Raw genomic sequence first — 24,849 nt, 5'->3', positions numbered from 1 at the left:
TTGTATTCATTGTTTTGACTGAGAGACCTCCGGCAGCAGACATTACATACTGTGCATTTACAGCTTTAAGCTTACCAAAACACCTGCAATCATTTGCAAAGCTCACAAAGCTACAAGTAAAGCAGTCTAAATAAAATTCAGGAAGGGTATATTCAGATTTTGTTGACAATCATTTTGGATGATGGAGGCTGCAGTGCTGTTGAGCTGAGCACAGAAAGATGATGAAACAACAAACTATAATCTCCAAAACGATCACTTAAACTGGCAATAAGCAAGTTTTCTGCTTCAACGTATCATTATGAGGTAAATGTTGATTGCACAATGTAATGGGTATAGAATAATGAAACCATCTGTGTTTACGTTGGTGCCCTATAAACACTATAACTATGCAGTTTTGTCTGCTATAAGAAAAGCAAAGGTGATTGGCCATCCATTTCTTCAACAGACTAAATAACTGAACAAACTCACATTTTGTCCTGTGTTGTTGTTATTTGTGACTCTGGGGAAATTGGAAACGGTTCAGTTGTCTTTGCAACTGTGGCGCCAACAATGACACCCCTTGGAAACAACTGGGAAAAGTTGTTTGTTGCCACTTTTAATGATCATTTCGTTGAATCGACACCTCCCTAAAAAAGTTTACACAAAATCTGAACATTATATCTAATTCAGGACTATTGTATTAGACAGCATTAATTTTAGCTTGTTGTACGTGAAAAACTGGCAACTGAGTGGAGATCTACAATATTTTCATAATGACAGTACTAACGATGTTCCGATATCAATATTATGATGGAGAGGATGGAGCAGGGTCCGGTTTCAGGGATAATAAAATATAAAATACATGGTATCTGATCAGGTCATAGTCTCGCTGATACCCGATATTGCCAAATTCTCAAACCATGGTAGCTCCCTCGCGAGATACGCTGGGGAGTCCCAGAAAATGAAATAAGTTGGTGTTTTTCAACCCTGGTCCTGCATGTTTTAGATGTTTCCCTGCCCCAACACATCGGATTCAAATGAATGGATTGTTATCAGGCTTTAGCAGAGCTGAATCATTTGGATCAGGTGTGTTGGAGCAGGTAAACATTTAAAACATGCAGAGGCCACCGTGACAGGATTGAAAAATACTGAAATAAGTACATTTAAAAACATACTATACTATCAAAATACTACAGAATTTTTAGTTAAAATACTTAAACTGAAATAAAATTGAACATAAGTGTTGTCTTTACTGTAATATTTTTGTTTTTGTTTCACTCAAAAACACCACAAACATCGCTCCAAACAGGAACTGTATGGAAGAGACGTGGATAATTTATTTCCAGCAGTCTGTTGAAACTGAGGCTGTTGACAGTGAAATAAGCCTGAAGCATTCACGGAGATATGACTCAACGTCAGTTATTATTATGCAAGGTGGAAAAAGTTTGAGAGGTACTGCGATACAGCATTTCAGGGGACCCCAGTCCACAGTGCTTTCTTTCTAAAAAAAAAAACATTTGCACTTTATTGTCTGACAGCATCGTGGAGAAATAATAAGCATGTTTCGCTGCTCTATCCCCGTGTGTGTATTTTACTTTCGAACGTGTCGAGTAAGACTGCCAGTGGTGAGGCAAGAGGGAGCAAAGAAACCTCCTGATAAGTGGAAGTCTGAAGTGGGAGTGACAGCTGGGAGAGACAGAGAGGCCGGGCTGTCTTCCCTGTAGACCCTCTGTGTTTCGGCTTCATCTCTGACTAGACTGGGACAGGCCGACAGCTGACACACAGCTGTAGTGACAGAAAACTGGAGGGCGGGGGGGGGGAAGTCGTCGAGGGGGAATGTATGGAAGCAGAGTGAATAGTAGAGTTAGCTCAGGCGCAACAGGGTGGAGACGATGGAACAAGAGCAGCGATGACATGGGTACATGTGTGTGTGTGTTTGGGAGGGGGGAGGCGGTCCAGAGAGGGTGACTTATGGCCTCGCTGGTGTGTGTATGCATGGGTGCGAGCTGGGGCGTGTATGCGGGCATAGAGGAGATCTCAGGGATAGAAAGCCGGTGCAGCTGTCCTGAACGGGAGACACAACGCACCCGATACATGATGCATGTGTTCGAAGTGGAGGAAAAAACAGAGAGACAGAGAGAGGCTGATGTCTTTTTTCTTCAGAAAAACACCCAAGTTGTCTGGATGAGTAAGTATAAGTGCGAGTATGCCAGATGACAAAATGCTGAAATATGGGGCTTAATGGACTGAAGCTGTGAGTGCAGAGTCAGAGCTGAGAATTTGATGACTGGGGCTGAAAATCACCACAACAACCAGTGTCTACAAACATTATCCTTGACAGTGTCTCATCACTGTTTTGAAAATGAAGGGGGACAAACTTTTATCCAACACGCCACAGAGAGACGAAGACATAATAAACAAGGGCAGAAATCCAGTCGGACAAATGTTTTCTCCGAGCAGGAACAAAAGTGGCCACAGCCATCCGAGAACATTGTTGTTGGAAAAGTCAAGTGGTGTTGAACAGCTGTGGTTAGAGCTGAGAGAGAGGCGAAAAGGGCCCGCTGTGTTCTGGAGGAGGCAGCGCAGCGTGAAGCCCAATCTACACTCTCTCACATTTTGTCTCGGCTAATCCATAAGCAGGACTAATGAATACTTATGAGCAGCTGCTGTTTCTACAACAAAAACACGGCTGACAAGAGAGCGACAGAGTCAAGAGCGGAGAGGCATCCAGACCTTTTTTTCAGTTAGCAGGCATTGCATCATTAAAGATAGTTTGCCAGAGTCACTATAATTAGATCGCTCCAGAGAAAAACTGGCGGGACCGCCTTGGCACCGGTTAGCGTCTTTTCTAGCGAGTCCCTCGTGCTGGAACAGAATGTTTGCATTCGTTATTCTTTCCAGTTGTATAATGAAGCCATTCCAAACGTCAGTAGTGACCTGAAGGGCTGCTCAGGTGGTCTTAGATGTTTTAGTCCAGTAATTGTGTAAGCGTTACATCACTGCTGAGGATTTTTCCAAAGTATATCATAACTTTAATTGTGATTACCTTCATACCAGACAGCCATTACTTTGTTCTGTGTCAGTATATAAAAATCACATGCAGACACTTGAAACCTAAGAGAGGTAATCAATCATAGTCAATGTGTGGACCACATTTTTTACAGTTTCAACATCCGAGCCTCATGATATATGTATGCAATATGTTAAATGTCAGAAACTAACGCATTTAAAGTAAAGTGCCTCTTACAATTATTGGTCATTTTTTTCCATTTTCAGTAGGGCTGTGCAATTAATCGAAATATTATTGAAATCGCAATATGGCCAAGAGCAATATCCAAATCACAGAGGCTCAGGACTCATCGTAATTGTAGTACCTGATTATAAAACAACAAAGCATTTTAATGCCATGATTCTTACAAGTCAAGGTTGGCTAATAATGCTAGTTACTAATGTTAGCTGAGTGCTATTGGAGAAGCAGCTGGCAGCCTGGGTGTAAATCTCAAGGCAGTGGCAGTGGGGTGGCAGATCTGTCAGTCAGTCTGTCCACCCTTCATCCAGAGTGAAATATCTAAACAACAATGAGTACAAACATGCATGGTCCCCAGGGGATGAACTATACTGACTTTGGTGATCTTGATAAGTTAGAAGGTGAAGGCTCCTACTGAAAGTTGAAAGTTTACCCTTGAGACTTTCCAAGTGCTTTTATTGTTGGCGCTACTGTTGCAAAGCATACTGGATTTTGATTTTGTTTTATTTCAAGTCACAAATGAACATTACATGACATAACCTGAGTTTATTCAATCATTTACTCAATAATAGAAACGGGTCACCAGCTAACCTTCCTTTTCCCGGGTGACCGTGTGCCAGGTGGCTGATGGTTTCAATGCGGCAGTTTAAAAAACACTCTGTAATGATATGCCTCGCGTCCTGGTTGTTTACTATTATTTTTTACTCTCCCAAAATGAACATATAATTACTGGTAGGCCCCAGCGTGATAGTGGCACAGCAACATAGCAGTTTCTCCTTTGTTGTTTAATGGCGGTTAGCAAACTGCTTTTAGGTGCGTTACCGTCACCTTCAGGATCGATGAGGGTTAAAGTCCACATCGAGACGTCAAACAAACAGGACACCTGATCTGGTCGGCATGAACTGTGATGTACTTTATCATTTGGAAAATGGTCAGCAGTGATGTCATTTCTAAGATTTGTCCTTAATATGCTAAAAGCTCTTCTTCGTTGCTGCTTTCTTGTCCATACACAGACCTAAACGTGTGAAGTCTCTAATCACAGCTGGATAGAGTAACACTCTCTGCCTCACTTAGACATGACTAATGGCCACTGGGAAACGGAAAGTAGTGAGCTCTTTGTTTTGGATTTCCGTTAGCGTGTGAGGAAGCTGGTGAGGTGAAGCCGTACGCACCGCTGCCCTCCCGAGTCCTGGAGAGAAGATAGCGGGAATTAATCTTAAATCTTCACAACACTTTGAAGAGTGACTGTGCCCAGCCACAGAAACAAGGTTATTTGATGCTTTTCGGAAAACAGACATGTTTCTGTCACTGCGGGGCTTCTGCTTCCTTATTTTCACTGAAAACCCACTCCAAGGGCAGGCAGGCGTTAAGTTGTTTGGCTGCACAAATCTGTCCGTTGGATTCCTTTTATTCATCTTGAAAGAATTTCCCTCATCTTACTTTAGTTAAATATTAAAATACCACTTAGTGTAACATTTCCTTCACCCTGGGAGCGAGGAAACCAAACACATAATCCCCCTTACTCAGCTTAGGAGACAGTTGCTCTTAGAAGTGAAAATATAGGCAGTGCACTTTGAATAATTACCTACTCTAATGCCTACAGAAGATCCAAAATGTGTCAGGAAGCAGGAGAAAAGTCTGCTGTTAGATTCTACTCTTGGTCGTACACTGGTCATCAAATTTTACAGCTGTGTGTCATAATATTCATCTATACAAGGAAGTGAGAGTCAGGACTGTGGCATCTGATTTTATTGAGTTTTACCCGAGGTTGAGGAAGCAGGATGGAAGAATGGATGAGTCACTTAAACAAGGTAATGAGAGTTGAGGGAGAAGACGGCAACAAAGTCAATGGCAGAGTCAGTAAAACAAATAAAATAGCAAAGAGAAAGTGAAGTATGTGACTGATGGATGACTGTAGGAGCAGGTGAGTCACGATGAAACATTAAAGAAAGCATGGTAAGAGGATTGTAAGAGGAAAAAAACTGCTTTCAGGAATAGTTTAGTTGTGCTGAACATCACATGACTCATTAAGACAGCTCAGCCTTCACCCGAAAACACACAGTTCGAAACACACCTTCCTGATGGCAGTGCTGTGACCCATGAGTCGAGGCTCAAGGGTAGTGCAGAAACTGCTAAAAAATGAATGCTCGAAGTTGGGATTATTAGCATGTGGCTACACAAAGTTGAAATCAATCATATTTAAAGAGTGAAACTTCCATCTTTTCCTTTTATACTTGGATAAAAGGCCACTTGGCCCTTCAGCTCATAGCAGTTGCAATACTGCTCAGCATATCTGCATGGCAGACAGAGACAAATGGTGACTGATTACCTCAGGTTGGTCTGGCAAATGAAGAATGCCCCCATGAACAGCAGCCACACAAACCTATTTGTAAGTGTACAAAGCGTCACACCGAGGTGGTAGCCGGTTTTCTTTACTGTTTTGTTTGGCATTCAGGTGTCAAGAAACATTACGGTAGATTTGTGGAGACGGCCAGAAACAACACATCTAAAATATACAGAAACACTCAATATTCCCATAAATCCAAGACTATAATGCCTTTAAAATCACAAGGTTGCACCATGCCAGAGACAATTTAATAAGCTAGTCATTTAGGAGTCTGTTGGAGGTGGACAGTCATCTGTTTCTCTCACCAGCAGGGAGGAGGTTTAATGGTGCATGTGTTTTTGGTAGACACTGTTCAGTGGTTCCTGAAAGAGCTTGGCAGATTGAATCAGCCAGCAGTCCGCAATATAAAAATTAACTTATAGCAGCTTCAGAATCATTTTGATGGTACAGTGTCTTGTTATAGGGTGCCTGTTGTCTCTATCACTTGTTTCTGCACTGTGTAACTTCAGTGAGAGGGTAGGATCACAGCGTCACATACATGTTTACTTCAACACACAAGTTTTCAACACATAACATTGTTATGACGTGATGTGTTTGTTTGTGGTCAGCACCTACATTACATCTGACAAATTGTTACAGACCTGGGATTTGTATTTACAACAGTGGTGTCGCACTCATTAACTGTAGGGGGCGCCAAATCAAACAAATTGTCAATTTCTACATAACGTTGCTTTAAGTAATAATGAGGAACAAGAACCTGCAGTTCAGAAATCCCAAAGACATATGTTTGGTTGGCTGGAAGCACAAATAAAGTTCCTTTTACAACTGTAAAATGTTCTGATCAGGACACATTGTGGTTACATATCAGTATCCCTATCAAAAATATATGTTTATGTGATGTAACATATGAAAATCACCCAATGTATCTTTATCAGATTTGTAAATTCTCAAATATTGACCTCAAAAGTCGCTCATGTGCTAGTTCCTGGTGTAAACTGATTATCAGCTTTCTACCAGCTTAATTAGCAAGTGATACAAAATAATGAATGCACAATGCCTCGGGGTCTAGCCTTAACAAACCAAGTCAATGTGTGTAATTGGTTTTCTGAAGAGATTTAAGTATTATCCAGAACCTGCTGATGAGAAATGTTGATGTTGTGTTACTTGTGTTGCTTTTTTCTGTTCAAGGGACTCTATGTAGTTTTGGAGAATAAACCTAAACTCAGAATCTTCATATTTACAATATTGATGAGGTATTCATGCAAAATATGACTTATTTATTTTTTTCCATAACTGAATAAACAAGCTGTTCTCAGAGGAAAATAATAAATCCCCAAATCACTGTGTGAAGCTAGAAAGGTGGCAGGGTCTGCCAGATATAAACAAAGTAAAACAGTATGTGATTGTGTTAAGGTCAGTTGAAAAGATCTTTCTCCTCTGAATAAACGTTATACCCCAAAACTACGTAGTGCACCTTTAATGTCAGTTTTTGGCAGCTGATTTATCAAACATCTGTGCAGACTAAAGGTCCAGTGTTTAGGATTTAGGGAGATGTTTTGGAAGAAATGGTTTACGATATTCATAATTATGTTTTTATTAGTGTATAATCACCTGAAACTAACAGTTGTGTTTTTGTTCCCTAAGAATGAGCCATTTATATCTACAGAGAGATCAGGTTCGTTTCTACGGAGTCCACGATGTTGCACGTCATGTTTCTTTAGTAGCCCAGAAAGGACAAACCAAACGCTGCCCCTGAAGAGGGCCTTTGGCATTTTTCCCAATTGTAGTGGCCCCTGTGGGTTTTTCTACACGCTTGGATGGGGAGAGGTTCACCAACCCTCAGAGAAGTCTTCTACTTTAAGGGCTGACAGGCACAAAAAAAGTTGCCAGTGGAAACATTCCTCATAAACTTCAGATTTCCCAGTGGAGTCTCTCTCTATTAGACATTATGTCCCTGGAGCTCTCTATCCGCTGCAAACAGGTGTTTGAATGGCAAGTCTGGGAACTTCACAAGCAACTACAGCAGCTGATTTTCACAGTTAAGGGGACTTAAGAGTCGGCTCCGAACACTCACTCTCAAAAACTTTACACATCATCTGAACGAAACTGAAAATGACAACTACAAGGTTGTATTAACTGCACGTTTCACAAAACAAACACTATATCAAATAAAAAGAGGTAAAAAGTAATTGTTCACTTTGTGCGCCGTCATACCGCTGTGACGTCGTGTGCGTTTATGTTGGTGAAGTCAGGCTTCATGGATCTTGCCCAAGTTTTTTTGTGGAGCGTGAAAAGGTTTACATGCATTTTTTGGCAATCATTATAGAAGAGCTACAAATCAAAAAGTTGCATCCAGGTAGATCCAAAATTTGACTATGTGGCTACAATAAAATAATATAATAACACTTTGTCTGGACCATTTTTTTTTTATAACTATACCAAAACATTATACTCCAATAATATCCTGCGGAGGATATTAAAAGGAAATCAGCTGGATCAGATACATTAACAGTAACAACACACAGAACAGAAGGGGGCAGATTGCCTTCACCGTATGTGCCACAACTAAGAGCGATAAATAATATAACAAATGAAGATGTTGTGTGAGAGCTGAAATATGCCAAGAACTGAGCGCAAAAACAGAGATTACACCAAGCAAGGGCCTTGTTATCCTCTTTGTTAGCACCTCTGGCAATCAACGGGGTCTATATTGAGTCGACTGTTCATTAGCTGCATCATGTGAAGAGGGAGTGAGGTCTCGACTCTGTGCACGCAGAAGAAAAACAACACATCAGAGTTTAATAGTTCTTCTGCAAAACTGGTTTCGACTCACAGCAACTAACAACCGAAGTACTGTTTCGGTTTTCAGGGCTTAAAGTCTCATACATGTCCGTGCATGCAGTTTGACTGTTCTCAGCTCTTTTCTGTCTGTTTCATGCATCTGGAATGAGGGGAGTGCCATTTCACATTCTAGTGAAAGTAAGTTAATGAGAGACCTTTCTCCCCTCAACTAGAAGTGAACCTGAGTCACCTGCCGCATTAGAACGAACCTTTACCGCCACACTGAGGGAAGTTCAGCTCTGAGTTTGACCTCAGTTGAAGCGTGGGTGTTAAAAGTATAATGAGAATCTAGCAGATATGTGGTAGCATTTTGCATGTTAATACGACAGCATGGCAGCAGAGTGTGTGTGGATCCAGTTCGACGGTGAGGCCATTTTAGGGCTGCAGTGTGATGGCAAGCCGCAGCCCGATTCCCTGAATTCAATTTGCACAGAGTCAGTGCCACCTGTCAGAGAACAAGTGAGAGGCGGAGGGGAGGATGGGGTGAAAGGAGAAGGGAGAGGCATGTGGCGGCACTGTGCGACTCTCACAAAGGGTGGAGAGAAAACAGCCAGAGACAGAGATGCAGACAGACAGACAGACAGACAGACAGAAGAATGCCATGGCTGAGCAAAATTCCCTCCAGTAATCGAACGAAGAGGCTCAGAATGACAGAGCGAGCGTGGGACAAAAGCAACTCTTTGCCCGCAGGAGGGGGACAATTATTCATCCGGCGAGCAGCTATTGAAACAGTGAGAAGGAACAGAAGGAGAAAGAGGGATGGAGGGAGGGTGGGAAAGAAGGAGGGATGGCCTGGAGAGAAACCGAACACAGAGAGATCAGGTCAAACGGGAATGAGTTCAGCGAGACTCAGCGGTTTGAGTCAAAGTGAGAAAAACAGTCGGCAGCCCTCTCACAGATGTCTTCTTCTCATTCCTAATGAACGACAGCTGAGCAGACAGAGAGGAGATTTTCAGACGTCTTTGAGCTGTTTAATGTTTAGCTTCTACAGCGGGCAAACAAAGAAACACTCTCGTACAAAAGCAGATTAGGATCCAAAAATTGCGTCTGGGCTTTGCTAAAACTTCATTCACACACACACACACACACACACACACACACACACACACACACACACACACACACACACACACACACACACACACACACACAGTCATCTCTGCTAAAAGCCTCAGGCACAGGCTGATACCTTTATCACACTCACAGTCCTCCTCCTCCTCCTCTCAGCAGAAAAAAAAGCCTCCTAAAAAGAGCTAAATTACATATCACACAGCAGTTTCCTGATGCTAATGTGCCCCTCCAAACCCCTGGGAGGGAAAGGCAGGTAGGTCCACCCCACTCAACATGAACAGTTACAACTCAAATCATCATACAAAAAAGAAGTATTAAAGAAGAGGGTCACCTTTGATGATGAGCACAATTTTCTTCCATGTTCCAACAAGGTTTTCAAAAGCACTTACTTTGCCAGAGGGCATTAGTAATTATTACTGGTATAACTGAGCAAAGAGAAGCACGATGTGCTAGCAACTCAGGCGAGAACACCACCACGGTGTGAGGATTTGAACAGAGATGAAAAAAACTAAAGACTAAAGGGGCAAAAAGGAGAGAACAGAGAGCACACTGGCTTTTTAAGTTTCTGAGAGTTTCCATCTTTCATCAGGTTCGTCTACTTCTTTCAGAAGCGACATCAGCAGCCAGTTGTTGGCTCGATGAGTAAAGTGGCTCGACGTGATTTGCAAGTTGGTTTCTGCAGCGGCGAGCTTTGCTTATTTACTCAACATCATATGATTTAAGAGGGAGCTCAACCAACCTTACACATCAAAGTGTGTTTACAGGTGTTGTGAAGTAGCACTGCATATGTGAGAAAAGGTGTATGAAGCCTTTTGCTGCTCCAGTAGGCGCTAAATGAAGTCTGATAAACTGCCTCAAGCGGAATCGCTTGAAGCACTGTTGATTGAAGACTACAAGTTTGAAAATGTTTAAGATCTGGGGGTGCAGGGTTAGAGAGAAGTGAGGCAACAAGACATCTGTAGCCCCACTGAAACTTTGGGTTACTGTGAATGCTGCCTTAAGTCAGAATAAAATTGTCGAAAACTTTGGTGCACGACTTGCCAGAGAAACATGGAGGAAGAAGGTTAAGGTCAGGCTGATGGTTAGAAACTTTTTATTAATTTACCTTTTATATATTCATTTTTTGCTCATTTGTAAGATGCTATTAGGTTGTAATTATTCTTTGCTGTCTGTGTGAAGAGAGCCTTGATTAGATAGAAAAGTTGTTTATTAGCATTAACCCTGATAACAAGTCAGCTAAAGCAGTAATTTAGTGGTTTTAAGGCCAGTTAACATCCGTGGCTCTAGTCGATGAGGTACTGTTGGCACTGGACAGCCCTTGTCGGTGGCTTTTTGGCCGATTGAGCATGGAGAATCGGTGGCGACTCGTCATTGAGAGAAATCAATCTGACTGGCTGTCAAGGTATGTGGATCAGAGAGAGAGAAACAGAAAAAGAAAGGGGAAAGCACCATCACCACCATTGACAGTGTTACAGGAGTGAACTCACTCAGTCAGAGTACCTTATTATTTCTGAGTCATAAAACATGCATTAAGTTCAGGATTTATGCATTGGAGAGGTGTTACTTGGCAAATTTTGACATTTCTGTACTTCCGTGTTGTAAAAACCTTCTTTGCCACTTGGAGATAGTTAGTGAGTCTATCATACATATACATTAGCATCTGCAAAACAGTTAATAGCTCACTTTTGGGACGTATGCAGATGCATTTCTGCAGGTTTCAGAGCAAAAACGAGGCATCGAGTCAAAAGCCTGAAATAAGCCGATATGAAAATGTGACAAATTCTTTGAAGAAACCTCAGCAGCCAAAATATGACCCCAGTTTGCTTACAACCGAGCAGCAACGTTGTTATCTAACCAGGGCACGCTCGACGGGGAGAGCAAACCAATAAATGAGGAGACCACAGGGACGATAGCAGAAGGGAGGGTGAAGATGAGATGGATAAGCAGGAGGAGGGAGGGGGGAGGTGAATAAATGAAACATCTAGTGCCGCTTCAAAGGGAATGGAGAGAGAGAGGATGAAGAGGGAGAATGTGTGTTCCATGTTAGATGTAAAGAGAGAGAGACAGATTGCCTGAATGATCAATTAGGGGATCAAAGATATGCTGGATGGAGGAACAGGGGAGATGAAGGCACGCTGGAGTGGTGGGGAGGCGAATCTGGAAGAAGGTAGGACGGTGGAGATGGAGAAAATCAAATAGGAGATGTGAGAACTCACTGACAACTAAAGCGCAAGCACACCACGAACCATGCTTTGAAGTGCCACCGGCCATTATTCGATGAATTTGTTTCTCTGACAGTCTCGTCGAGCTCGCTCTGCATGTGACCACACATACGGTCAATGCAATTGAAAAGTCCGGCTGTCTAGACATGAGGGTAAATTGGTTTAAGAAAATAGTGGACAGTGCAGTCCTGCCTTCAATTGGCTTCATTTCCCATTAGAGCAAGACTGTAGAGACGGGAGGCGAGGAACCGTGTCATGTCTTTGGACTTAAATGAGTTCTTCCACTGGCCTTGAGGTTCCTGCTCAGTCAGTTGGGAGCCAATTACTAGAAAACACAGAATTTGGTGCTTAATACATGACCACCATGAGAAAAGTCACGTAACAGACGGTTCCTTTGGACTAAAACACCCTCATGGTCATTGTTCTTTTTCATGTGGTTCACTCGCCACATTAGCCACATCGCCATCAAGATCAGGCAACTGTGCAAATCATGAAATAAAGCTATTGTGCGGGATCTGTCTTAAGGTTCAGAATGTGTGTCCACCTGCTGGAAGTCTTTTCAGGTTGGTCAACGACCAGAAAGACGAAGTCACAAAGCCTGGCTGCCACCCAGACAATGACCCGGATAGAGGACAACAGACTGAGGTCAATGATCAACCAGACGAGACAAACCAGACAAGACAAATTAGTGCTTCTCTGTGTGTTTGTGATTGCGTGCAAGCTCACACACAGTCGCACATCTGTGTCTTCAATCACAAAACAACAGCAATGATGCAAAATTGCGATAATTTCCTCTTGTTTTGTACATAAAAAATGCCGGAAAATCTCCAAAGACTGGAAACAAAACAAAAATAACAACAAGCAGCCGTTTGACAGATCTGTGCATACCTCTTCACAAATCATATTATGCAATTAACGTCATTTTCTCCCAATCCCGCCAAGACAAAAACTAATCAAAGAAAACTTTTCCTTGAGATTGTGCGTGCACAATAATTATACTCACATAATTGGTCTCTCCAACTATTTAATATGTTCCGCGTCTCCTCTGCTGGACTGCACTGCTGATAAAAAAGCAGCTATGCAGGGCCAATGGCTCTCGCGGGACGTTGTGGGAGAGTTTGCAGCCAGATGCCCATTACACAGGGATCCAGCAGACCTGTGCTTGTTGTGAGGGATTGTGTAGCCACGCTCAGGGCTCCTCCTCACTTTATGCCCCTGCCTTTGCTACAGAGGCAGAGAGGGAGGGATGAGGAGAGAGAAAATTCTCTTTTATTGCTTCCCTATCTATTGGCAAATAGCATACCTCCCCCCCATCCCTCACCCTCACCTCCTCCTCCTCCTCCTCCTCCTCCAACAGTCTAACAAAGCAACACCTCCTCTGGACAGCCTGCTCAGTCCTCTGGCCAAAAAACTACCCACATGTACCATTTTCCTGTGGTGGGAAAGGTGACCGCCTGCTGCTGTGCACATCCACTAAAGCCCATTGTTAACTCCTCCATCAGGCTACCTCCACCTCGCTGTGAGCACAGAGGCATGCACAAACACACAAGCAACAAGCTGGCAACAGAAACACATGCAATCACGCCCACATTTTCAACTCTCTCCTCCGGTTTCTTACACAAATGGACAGAAAGCTGAAATATACAGTTTCTCAGCATAACTTTTTCTTGATTTCAGCACCATGAAAGAGAGAGTGAATCATTTATTACACACATGATTGATTTGCTCTCACCACCCCCCACCTTTTTTCTCCTGAATCATGAAAAACACAAAATGTGTATCCGCTTCAAAGTCCAAAACCTTTTGGCAGCGTCTCCTCAGAGTCTGAAAATCAACACTGCCTCTTGTTTCCAGTGCCAGGCCGCCTTGTGATGATCTCAGGTTTTGTACTGATTAACTCTCGAAGGAGAACCACCTCCTCGAAGAGCCAGAGGTGAGGGAAACCAGAGCTGATGGTCTTATGGGAGGTCACCTGTGCTGCTGTGAGGTCACCGGGTTAATGGTGGGTGTGATGGCCACCACCTGGATGTGTGGAGGTCATCCTGAACAGTAGGACATTTTGCAGACCCATGCATCATCTGCTGCTGTGCTTTTACTCACTTTTGTGTAACTCGTGTGTTTTGTGAATGAGATGTGATGTCAAAGAATGAGCAAAGAATGAGTTTTACAGACAGTGAAGAGATTAAATTTAACCAAACACACAGATGACGCGCACAGATCAGGACTCCGAATGTTTTCTCTGCCGCCAAGGACCCACATTTAGCAGGATGCTGACCAGTTTGCAACGAGCCCAGACCATGATGTTCACTGCGAGAGTATTTCAGCTACGTAGTTGTTAAATGCCACGATGTTTCTGACACACAAGAGAGAGAGAGAGAGAGGGAGAGAGAGAGAGACCTGGGGCGCGACTCTACACCTCTCATGCGCTTCCCAGCAGCCCGTGGCCAGCGTCCAGAGCCGCCGTGCCCGCCTCACAGCGAGACTTATAGACGCCAAGCCACAGAGTGAGAAGCAGACAGACACACACAGACATACACTGAGACAGACAGACAGACAGAAAGACAGCTGGAAATATCCGCTGCAATATTATTATAGCCGCTTATTATGGAGCGGAGAACGCGCGGACGATTTAAAGGAGTTTGTCTCACTTACCTAAAATACGCGGAGAAGTTCGCTTTGACAGGAGTCCAAACTTTGAGACGAAGTGTGTGTGAGACGAGTGAAGCTGTGTTTTGTCCCCGAAAAAAAAAAAACCCAACAACGTCCGCTGAATAATCCAAACGGAGCTCTGGAGCAGTTGTTGCGCACAAGTGAGCGACCTCTCGTCAAAACGCAGAAAACAACAAATTCGTCCCGAGTTAGCAGAATTTAAGGACTTTTCTCTTCACGCTCTCGGGATGAAGAGCTGTAAAACTAGTCGACAGTGAGGAGGGGGGGTGATATTTAAGGTAGCGGCAGACCGTCCAGGGTCCGTGCGCTTCGGCCCCTCTCTGAATGTGAATGTGAGTCCCGGCTGCGCTGCTCCAGCCTCAGTCCGGGCTCCACAGCCGGGGCCAGCAGGCGCCACCAGGTGCTCATTTACATAACTGCACCGGCTGTGTCCAATCACAGCTGCGAGCAAGGTGTCTGATTGAATATTCCAGCACGCGCTTCATCCAATCAGAGCCTGCCGTGGGCGGGAGCTGTGACCTTATCAACAGTGTAGAATGAAATGCAATGTGGAGCCTTCAGGGGCCATGGGAGTTTCTTTGTTACAGCAACGCTGAGATTTGGGGAATATGACATGTGATTCAGCAGCACGCAGGCTGCCTTCACCTTGTTAACCCTTTGCATGTAAGGGAAACGTTGCCCTGGTGTTTTTAATTATTTCTTCTCAATTCTTTAATAATGTAAACTTGTAAACTCCTTGAATTATCTGCTCTCTCTCCCTCTGCATCTGGCCCGAGCCATTTAACGTCGCCCCACAACTCTCTGCCTTGGTGTTTAGCTCTACAGGAAACTTTATTACAGAGTATTGGTGGTGTAACTGTATACCATTACTGCCCCTGGGCTATAATGACCCAGATTGAAGGGTTTGCAGTAAAAAGACAGAGATGGAGCTGCAGGAACCAGGAGAGTTGTTGATATGGGACCCTGAGGCGAAAGCAGGACTGAGTTGGGAATTCATGCTTTAATGGAGCCACATGTGTGTATGTTTATGCTGAATTACATCAAACATTGCACCAGACAGACATAGAGAGTTTAAAAGAAGGCTGTGCAACAGTTACAGTATGTGTTGGTACTTGCCTGACTGCCTGAGAGGAGGGAAACTTTAGCTGGCACTCAATCAGCAGCGAGGGACAATAAAGGTCATTTAACAGATTCTGAGCTCCACCTTCGATAAACAAGGTACACTGAGGCTCTCTTTGGCCTTATGTTCTCTTGTGTGTGTGTGTCAGCTTGCATATGCACACATGACCTCATGAGTGTTTTTCAATCAGACGCTTTTGTTAATAAGTCAACAGTTTCTGACTGAGACAAAGTCAGGAAAGTTATAAATTCCTGCCATGCAGTGTTTAAAAGGACGTTCACTCAAGTGCAGTAGTTCAGCACGTAGTATACATGTAAATATACAGTTTATATAATTTACTTTTACTCTGACTTTTGCTACTCAACTACACTTTTTATTTTTTATAAGACTGTTTATTTATAAAATATGGTACTCCTACTCGGAGTTGTAAAAAGCATCCAAAAGTCATACTTGAGTAAAAGTAAAGATATTGTGTTAAAATATTACTTTGGTAAAAGTGAAAGTCACCCACACTAACAGCACTTAAGTAAAAGTCTTTAAGTATCTGAAATTAAATGTTCTTAAGTATCAAAAGTAATTTTGTGGCAATAAGAGTACTTGAGTAGCAAAAGTCAGAGTAAAATTATATATATATTTACATGTATTTTTTTATTTAATTGGCTTTGCTGAAGTATGTAATCTGCAAAGTAACTAGTAACTAAAATGACCCAAAAAATGTAATGGAGTAAAAAGTATCATATTTTCCTCCAAAATGAAGTCTGGAATTAGAAATAATTGAAATACTGAAGTACCACTACTTCAAAATTGTACTTGAGTACAGTACTTGAGTAGATGTACTTAGTTACATTCCATCACTGCTGCTACTTTACACAAGTAAATGATCTAAATATATCTTCCACTTCTGATGCCATGTATTTGAGTTAAGAGGCTGATAAACATCTGTCTTTTCTCCAGAACTGACAGATGTGCAACATGCGTGTGCATTAATGCTTGTTTCTAGTGTTTGTGTGTTTTCCCCAAACGTTCATCATTATGATAAAAGTTGGGAAAAATATAACACAAAAGCTGCGTGAGCTGCATGTGTAAACACAGAACACAAAACATTTTCTGTTTGTTGATTAATTCTCAGTGGATTTAACGAATTTCTGCTCTTAATCTTGAGTTTCTGCTCCATTCAGCCCCCCTTTACCCTCCACTTCCCCGCCTCACCGCTTCACCCTCCCTCCATCTCTCTTTGTGTTGTGTTGAGACTTTAGCTGGACTTTCATCTGGCCCAAACTCATTTTCTCTGCATATCATTAACCTTCTCTCTCACCACTTTTTAAATCAGAGCTCAAACCAAACCAAAACATTCGCCTCTCTTTGTGTTTAATAGTTAAGCTTCCCTCGTCCGGTCCTCCACATAAAAAATAACCTCATGGGCAGAGTTTATTTCTCTGATCATGATTTATTCATGTTTTCTGGTTCAGTGGAGTCTGTTTCATGGCGGCTTTCTCTCCAAACTTTGTTTCCCAATCATGCTTAACAAATAGAAAAATGAGGTGATGAAGTTAAGCTGAAATTAAAGGGATGATGATTGTAGATATTTGAGTTATTAGTCACGACGTTCACTGACAAAATGTTCACTGATTCCCAGAAATGATCCTCCTGATGAGCACAGTAATTCTCAGTTCTTGTTCCCTCACTCTCCAGAGCCTTTTCACTTTTCTTTTCAGCCTTTTCTTTTGTGCACATCGTCCAACTGGCTCTGCTTTGTTCGTTGTCTGGGCAACTGCAAATCCCCTGGCAGAAATAATGACCTTTTTCTGTATTATTTCCTTTCTACCCAGTGCCTCATCTCCCCTATTCTTTATGTGTCTCACTTTCGCTTTACCCTGATGCTTTTTCATATTTTTTTCCTCCCCCTTTTTCGCAACATATGCTCCATTTCTCCGCAGAGTTTTGGTTTGTTGTCACTAAACCCCCTTCTCTCCCTCCTCCCTCGCTACTCATTCTCGCTTTGAGAGGAAACCAGTGGAGCATAAAAAGCAGGTCTGATCCTGTGAGGAATTCACTTGGAGAGAGAGACTAACACAGAGAAAGAGAGAAGTTCAAGTTATATTGCACTTATGAGTCAGCGAAGACAAGAAAGCACCTGGCGCGATAGATAAAAAAAAAATAAAAAAGATAAAGAGGAGGAAAGAGAATAAGTTGCACAAAACATCAACGGACTGTCAAAAAAGAAGAAAGGGTTTGGGTTTTTTTCAACACAGAGAGAATTGTTTTAAAACTAAATAAATTCTTTACTTTTTAATAAAGGTTATTGCATTCAGCTGAAAATTACTATTTCCATCCAGGAGGGATGACAGATGATCTATTGCCTTGTCATTTTGAATATGCAGCTTGAATTTATCACTTCTATGACCTCGCTTAAGTAAAAAAACACAAACATCTGAATTAGAAATGGGAAGTGTTCAACTCGAAGGCATGAGACAACACACACACACACACACACTCACAGGCAGCCTGTCCACCCCCTGTCAGGGTCTGACAGCTGTGCAGGGCTGCAGGATTCAGACAACACAGATCAGTTGCAGAATGCGAGGCTTGCAGTATGTTGGGAACCGGCGTAAAACCACATACCAGGCATACTACCCTCTGAAACCTCTCAGCCACTGTCTTTTTCACTGGGAATATCCAAAAGCAATAAATGTCTCAGATTGAGATGGTCAGATAAACCCCCAGAGAGCCCCACAGCTCTGTTTACCACAAAATACCATCTTTTTTCCTCATGCATGTGTGACTTCAGGTCCAGGTTTGCTTCAAACATACACGGGAGTGTGCATATGTGTGTCTGAGTAAATGTACAACTCTTCATCCACCCCTGTGCTCCCCTCTAATGTCTGTTTACTGTAACGTGTCTGTGCTGTCAGTATCAGTCACAGGCCCGGGCCAGGTCGGATTTGATTGGCCCCTGAGGAGGATCTGGGGGCGGTGGAGGTGTCAGGGGGTCACAGGGTCACTGTCTTCCCCAGGGGGAGGTTCCTGGTTCGGGGTCAGGGTGTGCGTCACAGCCCTGGAGCGCTCTTTTTAGGTGTTCGGTGAGGAAAACGGTCGTGTCAGCTCCTCTCACTTTCCGCAGAGCTCTCTGTCTTTCTGTTGTTTCTGTTTGTTCCCTGTTGTGTTTCTATTTTTGGATGCAAGATTGTTGATATATTCTCGTAGCTAGATTAAGAGTCTTCTGTCATGCTCTGTGTGGCCGTGTGGCTGGCACAGCATTGCTTGGAGCTTGGTCTCTCAGGGCTGTGGGCACTGAGCTGGCTACAGTTTTTCTTTGTTTACCCTTTCTTTAATGTTCTTTTAATCAACACAGCAAGACAGTGTACACCAAACTTCACTCTCTCGGGGGTTCACAACACTGTTTCACTCATCCCGTTCCCTCTTGAAACAATGGCAGGCAAGAACTTATACATACGCTCAGGCAAGGAGATATGAAATGCTACTTAAGTGTTACACATGTAAATATACAAATTGAATAAGAGTTAAGTGCGAAACAGGATGATAAAATAATTATTATATTTAACAGCCCAAAACAAATCTGTGGACTCATTTCTTCTGAAAAATATATTTTACCACTCAGCTTAATAAGCCACACAATCAATATCTAAACTTAAGTAATATAAACAACCCAAAGAAAATGTAGAGTCATATGTTTACATTTTGTATCTGTAGACATTGAAGCGAAACAGGCTTGTGTTTTGATGGTGGAGTGAGAATAAAATAAGCATAATAAGTGTTTACTTTTATACTTTAAGTTTATGTAGATGCCAAACTCTTGTACTTTCACTTACATAAGGTTTTCAATGCAGGACTTTTACTTAAAACAGTGTATTTTAAAACTATCACGACTTTCAATTAAACACACTACAAAGAGCCTTTAACTCATTACGAAGCAGTCTCAGTATAATACTGATCCCTTTTATGACCTACATAAGCAAATGAGACTTTCAGCGTGAAGATTGGCTATTTCTGTATGAATAAAACAGTTATTCTCAATGCCCGTCACAGGGCTGGAGTCCAATTTATCTGGGTTGGATAAGTCATGAAATTAAAACTATTTGTCACGGTGGATTGCTGAGGGAGAATTGAGCAGTCTCATAGCCTGAGGTAAGAAGCTGCTCTGTAGTCTGTTTGTACAGAAGCACTAAAACAGAGCTTAGTTTATTTCACCATCCTCCTCTTTTGGCCGAAGGAGCTGCCAGAGTAAACAAAAATAAAAGTTTTTTCAGTAGGTGTTAGTAAGGGTTTGTTTTTAAGGTATTTTTGCACTGTGGTATCACATCTTTTACTTTAGTGAAAGTTCTGAGTATTTCTTCCACCACTGTTGGTAGTACATCCAACAGTTTTTGAGATATTTCAGAGTGTACCAAAGTAGTGGACTGACCAGTTACAATTTGTTTATGTTATGTATTATTTGTTTTTTCTGCATCTGGTTCGGTATTTTTATATAAATAGTTTGAATAATGACTTTACATCTGTGAAATTTTTGATCTTAAAAACATTTTTAAAAAGTGCATCGTGGTCTTCGTTTAAAGTGATGATTCAGTCTTTTGAAGCGTTATCACTCAGTCAAAAGAGGACTCATGTTTGGATTTTGTGTTTTTATTGATCTTGAGGAAGAAACGTCCCTCTTTTTGATCATCCTTTCTTGTAACCAAACAGTGCTTCCAGGCACAAGAAAGTGCTCACTGTAACAGATTCATTTGTCTGGCTGACACCATGCAGCCTCTCTCGCACAGATAAAAGTATCTGCTGGACAAATCCTATCCTGCCTCGAGTGTCCTTGTGATCACGCAGCTGGATGTGTGTGAAGTGTGATGAGCTCAGTGTTGTCAGGGGAATGTGGGGAGCGAGGGTGAGGAGGGAGGGGAGGTGGGATTCCAGATGACCCCTCACACAGTCAGGAGTCCCTGGAGACCCTCTCAGCTGTAGCGGCGCACTTGTGCCTCGTCTTCCTCATGGCTGGAGGTGGAGGGGGGGGGGGGGGATGCAGACTCTTTTGAGAGTCAGGTTTCTCTCCCCCCTCAGAAATCCCCTGCTATTCATTTGTACACACACACACACACACATCTGACAGTGTGGAGGACTGCAGCCTCTGCTATGGCATTTGGGAGGCTCCTCTACAACTGTTGCCTTCTGTTCAAACTGTCACTCCAGCCCCTCTAGGATTTTACTTCCCTTTTCCCTCACCCCTTCCCTCCCTCCTCTCCTCACCTGTCTGTGCCAGCCATTGAATGAATGGCCTCCCTTTTCTTCCCCGATCCCTCTGCGCTGCTAACAATAGAGCTATGGGAATTGTTCATCAGATGCGCTCTGATCTTCTTTGTCTGGCCCTCCACCCTACTGTCTTTACCAATTACATGTTCAGCCTTTCCACACCCCTGGTCTTTAGCTCAGACAGTAGTTTAAACTTGGCTGATCGCTGCCTTGAACAGCCATGCCATGTTCCCAGGGCCTGTGGCTGCATGTTAAGGCTTATAATTATAGCTATCCTTTAATTATTTTAATTAATATTCAAATTGGCCGAAGCTCAAGGGAGAAACAAAACTCAGCTAATGTAGTGGAGTAATCTTGAACGCCTTGCCCAAGGTCTGATCTGCTTTCCGTCTCCACTCCCTCCCTTTTGTCAAACTTTCAGGCAGACTGTTGCTGGCTCCTTCCAGTGAGAGTGAATGTTGTGGCGGATTGGAAGGCGCTGATGACGGGGTGGGTGGGTGGACGGGTGAGGAGGATGGCGGACGGGGGAAACTCAAAGGGGTGCGAATGAGTGCCATTGCAATGCAGTGAGAGGTGGTGCTAAAAATACCTATTGACACATGGGCTCTGACTCACAAACAGGGTCACAGACAAACACACAAGGCGGTGACTTAAGAGGTCTCATTCATGCACCAGCACACACACATTCAACACATGAATGCAACAATTAAAATACAGGTTATTCACATTAAAACTGAGCTTTAAAACACTTACTTCCTTTGAGTTTGTGGTTTGGAGAGCTCCATGTCTAACAGAGAGAAGGCCCTTTCCACACTCGAGCAACAAGTCCTCTGAACAAACAAACCCAGCTGCCATATTGTGACCCATTGCAGGAGGAAAATGGGAGAAAGCTGCTCTGTACACACTGTGCTGAATGCTCACTGTGGCAAACATTGTGTCTGAGTTTACCTCGCGGTGACACACTGCTGAGGCAGTTTACCGAGCGTTGATCACCTGAAGAAAAGAGACGCTAGCAGTCGGATTTTCTCCCCCATTGTGCTCAGCTTTCAAAGCATCCAGTACAGATGAGTCTATTTTTTGCTGTCTACACATTTGGTCTGAGGGGAGCTTTTAATCAGACTTGTGCCTCAGTGTCCACAGCAGCACTGCAGCATCAAAAACCTCATTCACATTTTCACATTTTTTAGTGGCCTTGAAGTACTCAGTCCTTATCATATAAGCAGTGATGGAATGTAACTAAGTACATCAACTGAAGTAATATACATAAGTACGATTTTGAGGGAGGCCTACTTGTACTTTAGTTGAGTATTGCCTTTTTTTGACATAATACTTCCACTCCATAGAGGCCGAATACTGTACTTTTTACTCCACTGCATTATTTTGATAACTTTAGTTACTAGTTACTTCTAATCCAATAATCAGTCGCTCATTAATATTCAATATATAGATACGTGTAAACATATGTATAATTTACTTTTAATGGTACTTTTGATACTAAAGTACATTTACTATCTGATACTTTTACTCAAGTACTATTTGTAGGGGTAACTTTCACTTTGTCCAAAGTAATATTTGAACACGATATCTTTATATTTACCCAAGTATAACTTTAGGGTACTTTTTACAATACTGCAAATATGTAAAAGTACTGATAAAATAGTCTAAAATACTCCATTACAAGTAAAAATACAAGTATAAGTACAGAAGCATCATCAGCTAAATGTGTTTAAAGTTTCAAAGTAAAAGTATAAATTCTTTAGGAAAATGGCCTCTGTGGGTGATATATTATGAGACGATATTTGATTATTGTTCGCCCTTCATCGTATAAAAAGCATTATACTGTTGTAGCTGGCCGAGGTGGAGCTAGCAACTGCTTTATAAACTGTTCAGTAGTTTAATTTAGTGGTTCGTAGTCCCAGTGCCAGGCACCTCCAAAGGGTCACATGTAAATCTAGGTGGTTGTGAGATGATTAATGGAGTTGGAAAGAAAGAAATTATATATATAATTCTACCTTTGTGTTCATTGAACCTTTATTTAAATTAAAGAGAAGTGTAGTGGAGAAATCTGCCTTTCGTCAAACTGCTTAACAAAGAAGGGGCCCCAGCCGGACACTTTTTTTGAAAGGTGTCATTAGTCAAAAAGGTTTAAACCTTAACAGTGCCTTGTATTTTATGAGCTCATGACATGTTAATAAAAGCAGATAAAAGAAAATGTACAGTATTTCAGCCTGAAATGCAAGGGCATAAAAAGGAATTACTCAAGTACCTCGAAATTGTAAGGCGTAAAGCAATTGAGTAAATGTACTTAGTTACCCTTGCAGGTGATGGTAGTTGAGGCCAGCATCAAAAGAAGCTGAAGAGGACATCCAATCTTCAGGGCCGAGGCCTCGTCACCCCCCACAGCACTGCCGGAGCACCGGGACGCTGACTGGAGGGACAACTGCCTGAGCTGTAAATCAGAATGTGCTTGACCGTGTGTGGTCTCTGAATATAAGTGAAAAGTGTGTGACTCTAGCAGAATAGGGATTTCTACCACAACTACTTACAAGGTGCATGGAGAAGGAAATTGTCCAAAGGGATGCAGGAGCACGTGGACCAAAACTCTGATAACTGCTGGTCTGAAAGCGACTGCATTCAGGCTGATCTGCAATCTGTGTTTAAGACATAATTCAACCCTCATCAGTGGTGGAAAACATTATACTTCAGTACAGTTTTAAGGTACTCGTACTTTACTTGAGTGTTATCAATTTTTGTCACTTAACACTCAACAGAGTAAGATTATAGATAAAAAACATATAATAAACTTATGAAATACAGAATAATGTGTTGTTAAAGATTAAGGTGATTGAGGCCACTTTTCTTCTTTCCCCTCACAATAATCATCTAACGGTGAGTTATTTTGTGACCCTCTGGATAAAACTGCCTGACTCTCTATAAAGCAACTCCACTTCACCCAGCTGCAACAGTATAATGCTGCCTTTGCATTTTCACATCATCATTAACACTTTAATAATGTCATTTCAGTCACAGGGGAAATTTTACAGCAGAACAAGCGCTTTTACTTTTAAAAACCTAAAGTGCATTTAGCTGGAAACACTTCTGTACTCCTGGCTGTATCACACAGGCTACCTATCTATTACAGAATTCATTTTTAAGATTTTACTGATTACTTTTAAATCCCTACATAGTCTGGCTGCAGATTACATTTCAGAACTCCTAACCCCTTATCCTGCTCCAAAACCCTTCAGAGCAGAGATTCAAATGGTGCTAACAGCTCTACGGTGCAGGTTTAAAACAAAGGGGGATCATGCTGTTATGATTTCAGCCTCAAAGCTATGCAACAAACTCCCCCTAAAAAATCAGATCAGCTGAGTCAGCGACTCAATTTAAAAAGCTTTTGAAAATATACTTGTACAGACAAGAATTTGGATAATGTTTATTCAGAGGTTTTAATATTGCTCTGCTATAGTTTGCTTTTATCTCTCTATGTTTTAAACTACTTCTTTTATTGCTCTTGTATTCCCTGATTTTATTGCATTTTATTTTGTTTTATTTCTCAATTATTCTCAAGCTTTGCACCTTGTCACTCTAGTTTTGAAAGGTGCTATAAAAATAAGCTGTCTTGTTGTTGTTGTTGTTGTTGTTGTTGTTGCTCTTCTTCTTCTTCTTCTTCTTCTTCTTCTTCTTCTTCTTCTTCTTATTATTATTATTATTATTATTATTGGTAATACTTCATAATAAGATACACAACAATGTGAGTAGTTACTGAGCAGTGAGTTAGGAATGACTTATAGTCATGAGTAATTCCTCAATAACTGTAATTTGAGGACCATATAATAGATAATAATGGGTTACTTGAGAACAAACTGGGAGATAATATATTAATGAATCATTAGGTAATGATTAGTTTATTAATATCTGTGAATCAACATACTATCAACCAGCTGCTATATAATGAGTCTGTGTTGGTAATTTCTCAATCTGATGTCGCAATTTACTTGATGATACACAAAAAGAGTAATTAATGATTTAGTAATTGGTAATGAATGAGTCGTCAGTAGTTCACACCAGGCCAGTTGAAAGTTAATCAAGACTC

At 42.0% G+C, this 24,849-nt stretch overlaps 1 protein-coding gene across 3 annotated transcripts in view; it reads right to left on the bottom strand.

The window, feature by feature from the left end:
- Positions 1-14,708, bottom strand: part of ddr1 (discoidin domain receptor tyrosine kinase 1) — a 48,412-nt gene extending 33,704 nt beyond the window's left edge. For all 3 annotated transcript variants that reach the window (XM_073485914.1, XM_073485915.1, XM_073485916.1), the window contains exon 1: positions 14,360-14,708. The gene's annotated coding sequence lies outside the window, so the exon portion shown is untranslated. The remainder of the gene's footprint in view (positions 1-14,359) is intronic.
- Between the last annotated feature and the right edge of the window lie 10,141 nt (positions 14,709-24,849).

The sequence above is a fragment of the Pagrus major genome, chromosome 17 (genome assembly GCF_040436345.1).
Source record: "Pagrus major chromosome 17, Pma_NU_1.0".
NCBI lineage: Eukaryota > Metazoa > Chordata > Actinopteri > Spariformes > Sparidae > Pagrus > Pagrus major.
The sequence above is the reverse complement of the archived record's forward strand: the minus strand, read 5'-3'. Positions and strand labels throughout refer to the sequence as shown.